Here is a 14,015-nt window from a genome sequence, read left to right as displayed (position 1 = left end):
CTCTCTCTCTCTCTTTCTCACTCGTTTCCGCTTCGAGCTTTGCACAGCGATATTATTTCTTTTCCGGTACCTGTTACTTTCTCTCCTCTTCCCTCTGAATCGTGTCCGTCACTTGATTCCTCTCTCCCGTCGCACGCGAAACCGAGCACCGTGTGCGGGCGGTCGAGCCCTCGAGCGAGCCTCCGGCTCTGTTGGTTTCACACTCGCGCTGTCACCTCCGCTGATGTGCACTGTTATCACGCTACTGCTCTCGCACCACCGCCCGGAACAGAAGGGGAAATCAATGAAAGTAAAGTACGACGCGAGGGCTCGTAAACCGGCATTTATGCACACCGCCTGACCACCGTTCTCGGTGCACTTGGTAACGACGGGCGACGGCCGCGTATCGACATCGACACGGCGCGGTGGCTGCTTTCGGCGTAGAGACCCGAAGACGCGAAGGGAGAGAACGAGAACGAGTAGTGAGGGTGGTGGTGGGAGGGAAGCCGGGAGACAGGAGAGAACGGCGAACACAGGGCGGCTCGGCGTGAGAAGAGTGCAGCACGACGTTTTTATCAGCGGCGTATATAGTCGTATACACGCGCGTGTACACGGAAATATACAAGAAGGGGGACGGAGAGGTGACGTGAAAAGAGGTTCGCGGTCGAGAAAATTAAAGCTTGAAATACTAGACTAAGAAAACGGAAAGAACAACGCGACACGGGCGGAGGCTGCCTACAGACTAAACGGCTCCGGTAGTCCGGCGGCTCCGACCTCGCTCGTCTCGTTCGGCTCGTTTCACGAAGCGACTTCGCCCCGCCGCGCGGCGCTCGTGACTCGCCGCTCGCTCGGCCCGCCTCGGTTATCCTCGGCCACCCTCGATCGCGCTCGCACTCGACGCGCGCCCACCGACGCCACGCTGCGCGAGCCACCGAGCGTCCCGCGAACCCCTTCTGCCTTCACCCGCTTCACCGCTACATCTACATACATCCGTGATTCGCCCCGGCACGCACGGGCACGCACGGGACCGCGCGGAGAATGCGGGGATTGGGGGGAGGGAGCTTGTCGATCGAACACGCTAATAAATTAGGGATACGCGTAGTACATCCGAAATTTTCAAATCCAACTTATCGATCAGCCGAGCCCGAACCGAGCTCGACGATGATAATTATATAGGTTTGTGATTTGAGTTGAACTTTTTTTTTTTTCGTGGATACCAGCATATTCCTATTAATAAGACTCGTGCACAGACATGCATAAGATACGAAAGTATCTCGCTTGTTCGCAGATCCATTTTCGTGCGATTTTTCTCGATTGAATTGATTGCGAAACAAACTCGATAGTAAATACTACGCATTCGTGGATGCAACTTTTGCGGATATAATTTATATTAATTAACACTCTGCGATATCATGTTTTTTTCTCTCCGTCTAGCACAAGTTTTTGTACTGTCCTGTGTTTTCAAAAAATGTGGGAAAATTCAGGACTCACTTTTCAACGTCTCTATTACGAGGGCAATTTGATAAGTGATTTCTTTTTTAATTTTTCAAATCAAAATTTGACTTATTTTTCCTTTTAAAAAGTCACTGGCTGATCAAACTGCATACATATATTACTAAATAATTTTTTAACAAGATATTTTAGAAATATTCTCCTTTATTTCAGAGAAATTTAAAATTTTGAAATTTTATTTGTGTCATAAAAGACCCAGATTGCAGACGGAGAATTATTGAAAATGACGTGAAGTATAATATCTAATGTATAATGTTATAAAATTCTCAGTAAGAGAGAATGACATTTGATTTATCAGTCAATGTGGTCGAAAAATATTTTAGTGTATAGATATTTATGTATAAATTATTGAAATTAGAAATTGATATTTGGACATTATATATCATGTTACAGATTTGTATTAAGTGTATTAAGGGAGAACTGAGAAAACTTCTTTAGCGTGTGAAAAAAAGGCCGTCCTTAATTGCGAATCCTTTCGATCCAATTTTATCAACCTAATTTCGCGCGAAGAAAAGGTATACCCTCCAAACCTCAAGTTGTGCTATCCCTCGGCATCGTAACTGGCCCTTCAAGGTTTTTGACCCTCGGTACACTACGGTATCGCGTCGAGAGAGATAAGAGTCCCCCTCTCGCCTCTTACGTTGTCCGTATTCGATCGCAACTTCGCGGAAAACCGCAACCTACACCATCTATAAAAAATCATCCGGTATACTATATATAGCGAGAGATGTGTCAGGAGTTCTATAGCTTCACAGAGAAAAATGTCTGGTTGAAAATGAACGAACTAGAAGAATCTTATATCACAATCAGAATTTCGGTTACACAACTAAAACTTTAGTAGATTTAACCAGAAAATTCCGATTCATCCATTTTCAATCAGAATTTCAATTGATTTAACCAGACTTTTTTTTCAATTATGATATGAATTTGGACCGATGAGAATAAATCTAATTAAATAAGAGGAATCTCATATTTGATCAAAACGGATCTTAATTACTGCTTAAATATTTTTGTGTAAATTTACATACATGTCTAATTCTGCAAACCGTTCGCCGAAATTGTTTTCAGTCTCGAAACGCAATCATGAGTAGAACCAGAGTAGTAATATCTATTAAATAGACAAGCAATAATAATTTTGTATGTTAATAAACATCTTTATAAGAATCTTTATAAGATATTAATGAGAAAATCTTAAATTTATTGCGAAAAATATTGCCTCAGCCTTTTTCTTAGTGTTGAAAATATCATTCCAACTTCAGAATTAAATTAGCATTTACTTGTCTTTCATAAAGATATACATATTTTTAAGTTATAAAAATAAAAAATTTTAAGAATTATATATATATATATATATATAAATAGAAGAAAAATACGAGACACCGCGTCATTTATAATGACATTCGCCATCAGTTTTTCGCTCAAGAGCTTTCCGTGAGAATTAAAAAATTTTAATGCTGCAGATATTACGACGTAGCTATGCAACCGGACGAAATCAATTACGTTCGCGTATTTTCCGAGAATCTGTCCAGCGTACAAAGAGCATAATCGCGGGAAACGGATCGAAGTAGCTGCATCCCTGACCTTAGCCCGCAGTTTATACCCAGAGATCGAGTCGACTGGTCTCTCGACGGTATTACGAACCGAAATTACACGGCTCTGACGAAACGGGTCGAGTAAGACTTGGCGGCCGTGCCAATAAACTCGGTGTTTTCCGAAAATTTATTTCCGTTGCTGCGTGCGCCGCACAGCGCAACTAGAAGCGCGGCATCGCGCATCGGCGCAGCGAGGGTATTTTTATGGCCGAGTAGCGTCGTGACGCGACGTCGCGGGATCGATGAATGAGAAAGGAGATACGACTCACTGGATCGTACTACGGTCTATACCTAAGATACAGAAGAATTCGCAAGCGACAAGATCGACGAGTAATCGACCGAACATTCAGAAAGAACTCTCTAAATTCTTTGGAGTCGAATCTCACTCTAAAGTGAAAATTGAGCCAATCTTGAAAAAGAGTAGCTCAATTTTTGATCTTTAACAGTGAGATTTTACTCTTCAGAATGAGCTTTCACTCAAAAAGTTTTAGAAAGTATAGGTGGTAATCATTAAAGCTTCGGTGAAACGTTTTAGTGAAACAATTGGTTATGATTAATTATTAATGTTTCGTAATATTAATAAAAATTGCACCAATATGCTGATCAAAATACATTTAGTAATTATTATTAGACTTTTTTCAGTGAACGAGTACACTGAAAAAAATATACTAAATTTTAATAAATATTTGTTTAAATAATAGTATTAAATATTTACTAAGTGTAAACATATATTTATTTGGTACAAAAACTATTGATTCAATTTAAGTATCATTTTTATTGAATAACTATTTATTTACTATAACTAAATGTTAGTGCTATCTAAACAAATATTTACTAAAGTTTAATAAATCTTTTTTCATTGCAATTGTTCGTGACTCTATTGATTTTAATGGATTCGCGATTAACGAAATGGATGGAACCACCTCTCGGATTGGTCGGATGCTCTCATAGTCACGAAGAAGAAAAAATCCCAGGTCGCGCGCTCATGACCATACCTAATGTCAAGCATCGCTACCTATTATAAGCTCTACAACGTTTGGTCAAGGTGGAGAACAAAAGGGAATAAAGTTTAGACTAGGGCACGACTGCATGGTAACAGATGCGGGACAGCATATGCAAAAAAAAAACGGCGTACACGTGTGCATGTATCACACGTACACGTACGTCATTCGCATGCAAATCCTTTCTTCCCCCGAAATCAGACGCATCTATGACTATCCCCAGCTAGACGAAGGGGAGCGACTTAAAAAGGACTTAATCCTGTTGAGACAGCTACTAATAATTATTAAATGCACGAAGCAACATTTGGCTTTTGATTTTTTTTTTTAATACGTATGTTTTCGAAGTAAAAGTGAAAATGTTGACCAAGTGTACGTGACGTTCATTTGAATTCATTGATAATTAATTTAGGAATTCATTAACAATTAATTTAAGAACCTACAGTCTGTGTATCATGATAAAATGTATGTATTTAATTAATAAAAGTGTATTAAGTGTATAAACATTGCACGTGTGCATGAAAAATAGAAGATTAATACCAGAATTATTTTACAAGATTTTAAAAAGTGCGAATACGCCAGTCACGTGGCGAACTCGTGAATCATTCTTGTCGACAAACGCAAACCTCACCCTCCTTAGTTTAGTCACAATCCAGCTGTCGAAGCTACGTTTTCGGGGGTAGGTTCCCCGACATCATCGGTCTAGCACGGCGGGCACGAACGTAATTCCACGGGGTTATACCTTGGGAACGATAATTCTGTCCGACAACTTTTTCTGGGGTCACCGAACTCTTAACGAGATTCCGTCGATATTCTCGACTCGAAATCGATTTGGCCTTACACCAGCGGAGAACGAAGCGCAAAGTTATTCAGAAGTACCGAGAACACTCGTAAATATAGCGTCACGCGAAACATTTGTTAATTTAATAATAAGACAACTCCACTTCTATTTTTACAGACGTAATTACGTTCCCGAGAGAATATCTATATAAAATTGATATCCCAGGTAGTAAGAAAGGCTTGTTTGCGATACTTATCGTCCAAGCAACATAGAACTTTGCAGTAAAGGAATTTGCGGTGCATCGTCGATCATTAAGGATCGCTTAGTTGTCCTGATACCGATCGAAAGTAAAAATATAAAATATAAATTATAGCTGTCTGTTGTAGTGTACAAAAAAATGACCGATTCCCTTATGATTAGATTAGATAAGGTCGCAGCACGTTAAATCATCTTTAGTGAAGGCAGGTGATGATCTTCTAGGTACAACCAACAACAAAGTTTCAATGTTGACGATTATTGATGAGAGTGAAAGCATATCTAAGGATATCGTATAAATGCCGTAACAGCCTGTTAAATGTGCTGGATCCAAAAATAGACTTATTTCATTTGAACTTTGACTTTTTTCTCACGCGCCACTTTTTTACTACTCAAACTTTGCGTAATAATATATTTAAACATCGATTAGCCTAACTGCCGTCACGGTATGTTTATATGTATAAATAAGTTATTTCTAACTGAAATTTAATATTTCACTGAAATTGAAGGATCCATTTTCTACCTCGAATCGTAGCTACTCGAGTGTGTTATACAAGTCTACGGCTAAGTGAGCGATTTTTTTTTTCAGAAAAAGTTCATTAATCCGGTACGTCGTGCAACGCCAAGATTACACGTGATCAATTCCTCGCCCATTTTGTCGTGCGAGAGAAATTGCCGGTGAAGTATGAAGTGTGTGCCCTAATTAAAGCTTCAATGCGTTCACGATTGATTTTTCGTGACAGTGACGAACAATTAACATTCGCAATTGGAATTGATTTAATAATAATTTCACAATAAGTTTATTACAGTTTTTTAAGATTAAATTTGGGAAATTTGGGAAGATTATTAATATTTCAGATTGATTGCGTTGAAAGTCCGACAACCATATCGGCACGCAATTATAATTTCTGAAATGAATTTATTTAATATGAATATATATAATAGTTTAACATCTTAACATTCACAGACCGCAGTGGCGCTTCGCGTATTTAAAGTAATGTTTCTAAAACATAAACGATCTTATTTCCAATCTTATTATTGTTAATAATAATTATTGCGGTTCTAAGTTTAATTTTAATTAAATTTAAATTTAAAATATATATTACCTTCCGCAAGGGAGGATACCTCGTCAGAGGTAAATTCACAATTGAAGAAAATTAAATTCTTTATTTCTTTCTGCATATTCCTTGGAATACAAAATTCTCAAAATATAATATATAAATTCGGCTTATAATCAATTTGATACGTAATAATTAAGGGACGTAACAAATTAATTTTTCAATAACTCGTACATTCGTTGGAACAAGCGGTTTTAAACAATCGCTTGCATCTGTTGTATATTTCCTATTTTGAGCAACGATTACGTGGTCGTCCGCAACGTGTTACAGCGTATCAGAGACGTATGTATACACGTAATGCATATATAACGAGTGCGTACGTGCGCGCCTCTGTAAGGCGATCATATTGTATACACGATGTAGGAAGAGAAACGAGAGAAAGAGAGAGGAGAGGGAGGAGGGGGAGAGAGAGAGAGAGAGAGAGAGAGAGAGACGCAGAAAAGCTCCATTGATTGGTCGGTGGCACGATGGAACGTTGCAGCTATCCTGGGGGTATATGAACCCCGCTCGTATATACGCTTTTCTCTCCACCATTTCCTCTCTCGCTCTTCTCTCTTTTTCTTTCCCTCTCTCGTCTATCTCTCTCCCTCTTATTCGTCTCGCGTTTACCCTCGCTACGATTTTACCCCGTAGTGAAACGCAGGCGCGTCACATGGACCCAGGAACGATCAATACTGGTTCCCCAACCAGGCTTAGTCTCTCTCGTTCTCTCTCATTTATTATCTCTCTCTCTCTCTCTCTCTCTCTCTCTCTCTCTCATTCGTTACCTCTCTCTCACTCATTCTCTCTTTCTCTCTCATACTCATTTCCTCTCTCTTGTTCCCTGTTTCTATTTCGCCTATTTGTCCATTTCTCACGGTTCCAACTTCATTTTTACACCAGTCTTTGCATTGTAGTTAATCTTTGATACATACTTCAGTGTTCGTCCAAAGACGAATCATGCATGATTTCTATGCCCAGAGAAGCGCCGAAAAGTCGAATGTTCAGTCAAAACTGACTTTTCACTTTCCATTCAATCTTATGTGAAATAATTCTTTGCACAATCTTAGTTCTCAAATGTATAAATTATACAACACTTACACATTTACTATTAAATATTAATTAAACGTGCAGATAAAAAAAGTTTAAACATAATGAAAAGAGAACTCGGTGACTTTCCTATTTTCAATATGTTTACACACGTGTTTACATTGCACATAGAACATAAAAGAACAGCTTCGATTTCGGAGGTCAAACCTCGCCGAGATTTGTTCTCCGTAAAAGAAAAAAAGAAAATTGATATTGAATCTGGTGTTCACAGCTTCAGTTATCTAGCAGTTTAATAAAAGAGAAAAGCGATATCAATTGATCTCCATTGGCTATATATTGTTTAGCTCTCCCTCTCTTTAGCTCACGCACCATTGTAATCGAAGCCGTCGCGGACGGAAGTGTCCCTCTCGAGACATCCTGCTTGTCCTCGACAAGGACCAGCGGTCCCGGTCCTCGCTCCATGCCGGATCTGCTTGATGCTTCATCATGCATCGCGAAAGTTCGATGTCTCCTCTCTACTGCGTTATTTCAATTTGCTATTTTTCGGTCGGTACGCCGCAGGATCGATAAGGGGTTGGATAGAGAGAGAGAGAGAGAGAGAGAGAGAGAGAGAGAGAATGGGAGGGCGAGAGGAAAGGGGGCGAAAGAGAAGTATACATGTATATGTTTTATGCGTATATGTGTATGGTATGTATGTGCGTATATTGCGACGTTGGTGCTCCCGCGACAGTCGCTTTCTGGTGCCACGCCCAGGGAGAGAGAGAAAGAGCGCGGTCTGGTGCACACACAATATCGCACCGTGCGTAAGCGTCAGCTGCTGAACGCAACCGTTCGCGATTATGGCGGACTGACGTTAAATGCAACAACTTCGCCGGGTTAATGAGCTCCGCCGCGGCTGTAGTTTCGCGTTTTACCCTTCCGAATGCGTCTCTCGCATGGAATCACGCAATTGCTTTTTACAATGCGGTTCTTACCGCGCGTACAAGGATGAGACCTTGAGTACGACACCTTGCGCAACGTGCTGCAAATTTGACTGCAAATCAATAACTATATTGTAATTTTCTATAAATCTTTATTTTTATTTATTTTAGATAATTTCGTAGATGATTAAATTGATGATTAAAATTAAACAGTCGTATTCTTGAAAACTTTTAGAGTGAATTGTCACTCTAAAGGTTGAAAATTGAGAACCACTCTTTTCCAAGCTAGCTCAATTTTCACTCTTTAGAGTGAGATTCCGAAGAATTTAGAGTAATATGTATGGCACATCATGAAAGATTGTGTATATAGCAATAAACGCATCTGTTTAAGATTAAATTGAGAACAGCGATGGCACCTGCACAACGGGAGCACCATAGGAAATTTTTGGACTTAAAAGGATAACCTAAATATGTGATACCGGAAGATTCCTCGCATGAGAGAAATCCCCGGCACGGAGAACGAACGTATACGTAAAGATCGGTAGCCGATCGGCGTACGATCGACGTACACAGATCCGCTAGTAAATAGTTAATAATTATAACGGTAATAATAACAACAATAATAACAAGATAATAATAACAATAATGATAAAGATTCGTGAGAATCACAGAAACAACGAAAGTAAAGAAACAAATGAACATACCGGTTATAACGATGAAAATCAGTGGTTGGAGGATGCCGATACTGGGCGCAGAACGGAACGGCGGTGGGTTCTACTTAATTACTTTTATTTTTTTCTATTACGCGATATTTCGTACGTATTTCCCCGTATCTTTGTACTAGTTTTCTCTTATTTTTTTTTTTTCTTTCAACAAATTTCTCAACAAACTTTACGACGCGACTTGGAACATTCGAACCGACGATCGCGCGATCAACGTGGAGGCCGGTTTTCAATCATCGAACACGAGTCCTGGCATCGAATTCCATCGAGAACGTGAACTCGGCTGCCGGATTATTTGTGAACACTTGATAACTATAACTTGCGATAGGAGATAAACAAATCTCGCGCGCGACGAACACACCCAGTGTCTCTCTTTCACTCCCACCCCCGACCAGCAGGACGCACTCTTATTTATGTCCCTCTATTTCTTTCTTTCCCTCTCTCTCTCTCTCTTTCTCCCTTTCGTTTTGTCTTTGCTGGTGCCTCTTCTGCCGATTAAAGGATCTTCCAGCTGACGATTTCGTTGATCACGCTACCGGTTCCTCGTTAACGCGTTCAACTCTCGTTCGCTGATTTCGTTTTCTATCTCGCGGTATCTCTCTCACGTTATCGTGTGATGAAAAGATTATGCACCGTATTACGCGTCGATTCGTATTTCCGAATTATTATCGTGACGCGTCAAGTCGATCAGAGGGATTGTTGATCGAGAAGGACAAATGATTAGGACATCAAAAAGATGCTTCTTGGGGCAAGACAAGTCAGGAGTAAAACGAATTAACGGAGAACATAGGATTAAGGCTCCAACGAAATTATAAGATCGGAAGAACGCGGAAGGATCGTTTCTCTGCTTTATCTTTTGGCCGATTCCGCTCGGCAAACTTATCTTCCCGATATTCGCGAGATCCACCTTTCGCTGTTCTATAACTTTCTCTGCGCGCGAAATTTCTTGTGACAATGTCACCCGAACGGCGAACGACAATGTCGCTCGATCGACACGTGGACGGGACAAAGCAGCAGCAACAAACTGAAAACCGTTAGAGAACGACGATAACAACGACGACGACGACGACGATGAGAGCAACGGCGACGACTGTTCTTTTTGGACGACGAACGATACCGAACCGAGTGTTTTTCTTTATCTTTTTTTATGCCGAATTGAAGGGTCAGAAATTAGGAAATATGCAAGCAAATAGTAAGAATGTTGCGGGTATAACGGTGTCTACAACGCAATGCCTTTATGTGGTGCGGTAACTAAACTGACGAGGTTGAGTCCCAATACCGACGACTGCACCCTCCGGACGCCTGCCGCCGCCGCCCCCACCGTCTGGGGTTGTCTCGGGGGTGGGATAGACTCGGGGCAAAAAGAATCGCGAAAAAACCCTCGGTCGAGGGAGAGATTGGCGCCGATACACGCAGACGCTGTCGTCGTCGGTGAAAGGTGAAGGAGAGGCCGAGAGCAACGCGGGAGAAGAGGTCGGAAGGGATGCGAAGGCGGAAGAGGTCCGGGACGAGGAGAAGGGTGGCAACTGGCAGTGTGGAGTCGACGATGCCGGGAAAGGGGTGGAAATTTGCGCAAGCGTCATCCTCCATATACCGACCGCTGAAGGTTGGTTGGTTGGTTGGTTGGTTGGCTGGTTGGTAGATTGGTTCTGTGTGCGTTGCCCCAATGCACATATTTCCAAACATCGAACGCGCATCGCGGCGCAGCTATGGAGAGATTTTTTCAGTCATTATGCGCACGAGACATTCTCGTGATAAATGATGCTTGCCTAGGAGGGGGAGATGAGAGTCCTATTGATTAAAACGATCGTCCCGGGAGGAAGCTACCACCCTCGCGCCGGTCATTGTACGAGTAGATGCTGCTACATGGATGTTCCACCGACTGGTTCAGTTTAAATTCGAAATCCGAAATGATCTTTAATCACGTTCTTGTGAATCAATAAACTTAGTGATATTTCTAGAATTATAGAGTCTTAATTTGGATATTTGGCACAGAACGTAGTAGATCGGATTTTAAATTATGCTAGAAACCGATCCATACAGCAGAGAATTTCTAAAAATGTTCATAGAATATTCTAAAAATGTACAAATATTCATAGAACGTTCATAGATGTTTTATGAATGTTGTATGTTATTTAGAGATGTTTTATGTAATTTAATATGCTAAAGAGAGAGGAAAGAGATGGTTATCTCTAAGTTACCCAGAAAGCGTATATGAATAATCTGAAAATATAAATAATTCAAACAACGCGATTGCAGTTATTTATAGATCAATCGATAGTTTACGCTGTTTACGGAAAAGTATGGGTCGACATAGAAACCAGTCTCTGTCGGGCGATATTTCACCCGTCTCCGACATCTCCATTGTGAGAGTAAAAGTAGATGGAGAGAAGGGGTACTGTATAAGTGAAAGGTACGAGAATATTCCATAAAAAACGGGAAATTGGAAAAAGAGTGATGGAAATTTACGCAGAGATATTAGTTTACGAAAATGAAAAAGAAACATGAATGGAAAAGAAAAATAAACATGTAAAAAATATTTTAAAAAGAAAGAGAGAGAGAAACAATTCCAATTAGGACAATAAATGCCAATTTCCAAACTATTGAACCTATTGTTAGTAGTGATGGATTAAAAAAGGAAACAAAAAGCAAGATATCTACTAGAAGAGCGCGAAAAAGAGCGTGCAGTTTTAGAGCTAAAAGCTAGTATCTGTTAACTGTAGCATAGCATTCATCACGCTGACCGATCGATCGAGCTACATTACAACGGCCGATCTTCGTGGGAGGCTGGCATGATTAATATCATGAGTGTATACGAACTTTTGAACAACCGTACATCGCCTCGATTATCAAGGGGAAAGGGGAGAAACCAAAGAGAAAGGGGAGAGAGAGAGACATAGCGAGATGGGGTTGAGGGTGAGAGCAGCAATCGTCATAAATACGCACGCGCCGGGGTTTATGCAATGGAGGGGTTGATGAAGGACTGAATTGCGCAAGCGCTGGACAGAGGGTGTAAAAGCTTGTCGGGAGTGCCCGTTCCCTCGGCAAATGGCTTTTCGGTAATGCAAACGCGGCCAAATTTCATCGTACAGCGAATCCCATATTCCATTCGATAAAATAAAACTACACTTCTCTTCCTCTTTTTTCCTCTCTTTCTCTCTCCGTTGCTGAAATTTTGTCGCTCATTGTGATGCAAATCGCTCTTAATTTGGTCACGAGAAATAATTTTTCGCACGAGATAATATGAATGTCGAGTCTTTTGCTATTCAGTCAATTAAAACTATGCAAAACGCCGTCTGAAAAAATTGCACAAAATAAAACTACATTGTGCGAATAAAATATATACCATTTTATAAAAAAAAAAAAACATTTTTTATATTAAAAAATGGTTCAAAAATTACAACAAAATCATTATGCTTTCTTTACGATAAAAAATAGGCCTCCTTTATTATATTTAAATTAACAATAAGATCTTTATATGTTATCAAGTTAGTATCAAATAGCTGACTAAATAGCTCGTACGAATGTGAGAGTTTAAAAAGTTCACAAAGTAAACGGCGAACGCGTTTATCTCATGGCGGCGATCTCATCTACGATCAGCGACCATGAACGATAGCGCAAATATATGTGAGGTCTATCGATCGCTTCTTTTTTATACACACATGCGTGGGTCTATTTGTTTCTGTAACGTTAGGCGTTCGTTAACGAACGTCGTGACGAACGATTTCTTAATGAGTCACATAGTGGATGAAGGTAAGAATCGATAAGGTATCGGAGTAATAATATATACAGAAATGGTTTTCGTTTGCGTCACATTTTGATATTACAAGATATAAGAGATAGGCGAATGGCGTAGAGCAAAGGAGCGCCGTTGCGGAACAAAGGAAATAAGAGAGAAAGAGTCATTGGGGAGAAGCGAAAAGGGACAAGGGAGACAAGGGGTGTAATCTAATGGTAAATAGCACGTATGCATATAAGGGTCAGTCGAAGTGCGTCAGTGGCGTAGGAGATTGAATACTGCTTATCAACGTTCATGAAATAAGCAATTTTGATAAAAGATTTTGGACGATATATCACATAACAGAATAAATATATACAGAGAAACATATAAAAATATAATCCGATCATCAATTCTTATTGATATTACGCTTCTTTTTTTGTATATTTAATATGTTATATATTATAATATATCCAGATTTTCTGCACAATTCAAAAACATAAAATGTTATGTAATATCATAATAAATTATAATTATAGTGAATTATTATTAATACATATACAATATATATGTACAGTAAATAAAATTCTTATTTCAGTTTACTAAAACGTAACAAACAGTTATATTAAGTTTCAGAAATTACATTTCTTCGTTATTAACTTGTTATCATAATAATATTTTAATATAATTAAAATGTTATATAACATTGTTTATATTTTAAAATTATGCAAAAAATCCGATAGTAAATTTAATATTTGGCCGGTTTTCCTTACTTTCGTGTGTATCATCTTAAATTTGTATATTTATATAAATATGAGACACTAACAATAAATTTCAGAAAAAGAAAGAGAGGAAAAGAGAAGAAATAACTCACGTACCAAAGTCTCGACATATTTAGAAGCATCAGCTAGAAATAACTAATAATCGAACGATGAAAGAAACTTATACCTATCCTTATATCTCCGTTCTTTTTTAACATAACTTGTTACAATTATAGTCTCTGTAATTTCTAGAAAATAATTTACAAGCACAAGTCGCTGTACGTCGCAATCATGACGTCGACGTTGATGTCGACATCGAAGTGCCCTAAAGATATACCATCAAGTTGGCAGTGTAACCACTTGTAAAACTCACCGATCGCCAACGATCGATCGGCGCGGGTTATAGTGGCCCACCCCACGTCTTAATCGCCAGAAGAGTCTAGACACCTCTTCCAGAGGAGGTCGCATAAATTCCGCGAGAGGATAATTTACGGGTGCGCTCGTCCTCTTTGTGCTCCCGAGTGTCCTGGGAAGACCGACGCGGCGTGGCGCGCCCATTCCACCCCGGGCGACGGCCGCGCCTCCTTCCTACGCCACTGCGAGGGTAGACCGAGGGGTGCCAGCGTCAGA

At 40.0% G+C, this 14,015-nt stretch overlaps 1 protein-coding gene across 15 annotated transcripts in view; it reads right to left on the bottom strand.

The window, feature by feature from the left end:
* LOC108770185 (ELAV-like protein 3) overlaps positions 1 to 14,015 on the bottom strand; it is a 44,396-nt gene that overhangs the window by 18,917 nt on the left and 11,464 nt on the right. For 10 of the 15 annotated variants that reach the window (XM_018521597.1, XM_018521605.1, XM_018521607.1 and 7 more), the window contains exon 1: positions 8,889 to 10,140. The exons of 1 other annotated variant lie outside the window; for it this stretch is intronic. The gene's annotated coding sequence lies outside the window, so the exon portion shown is untranslated. Of the gene's footprint in view, positions 1 to 70; positions 708 to 7,633; positions 7,783 to 8,888; positions 10,141 to 14,015 lie in introns of those variants that run through there. 4 more of the 15 variants (XM_018521599.1, XM_018521600.1, XM_018521602.1 and 1 more) reach the window with 4 other exon arrangements.

This window comes from Trachymyrmex cornetzi, unplaced genomic scaffold (assembly GCF_001594075.2).
Source record: "Trachymyrmex cornetzi isolate Tcor2-1 unplaced genomic scaffold, Tcor1.1 scaffold99, whole genome shotgun sequence".
Lineage (NCBI taxonomy): Eukaryota > Metazoa > Arthropoda > Insecta > Hymenoptera > Formicidae > Trachymyrmex > Trachymyrmex cornetzi.
Note: the sequence above shows the minus strand (reverse complement) of the source record. Positions and strands in the feature narration are given on the sequence as shown.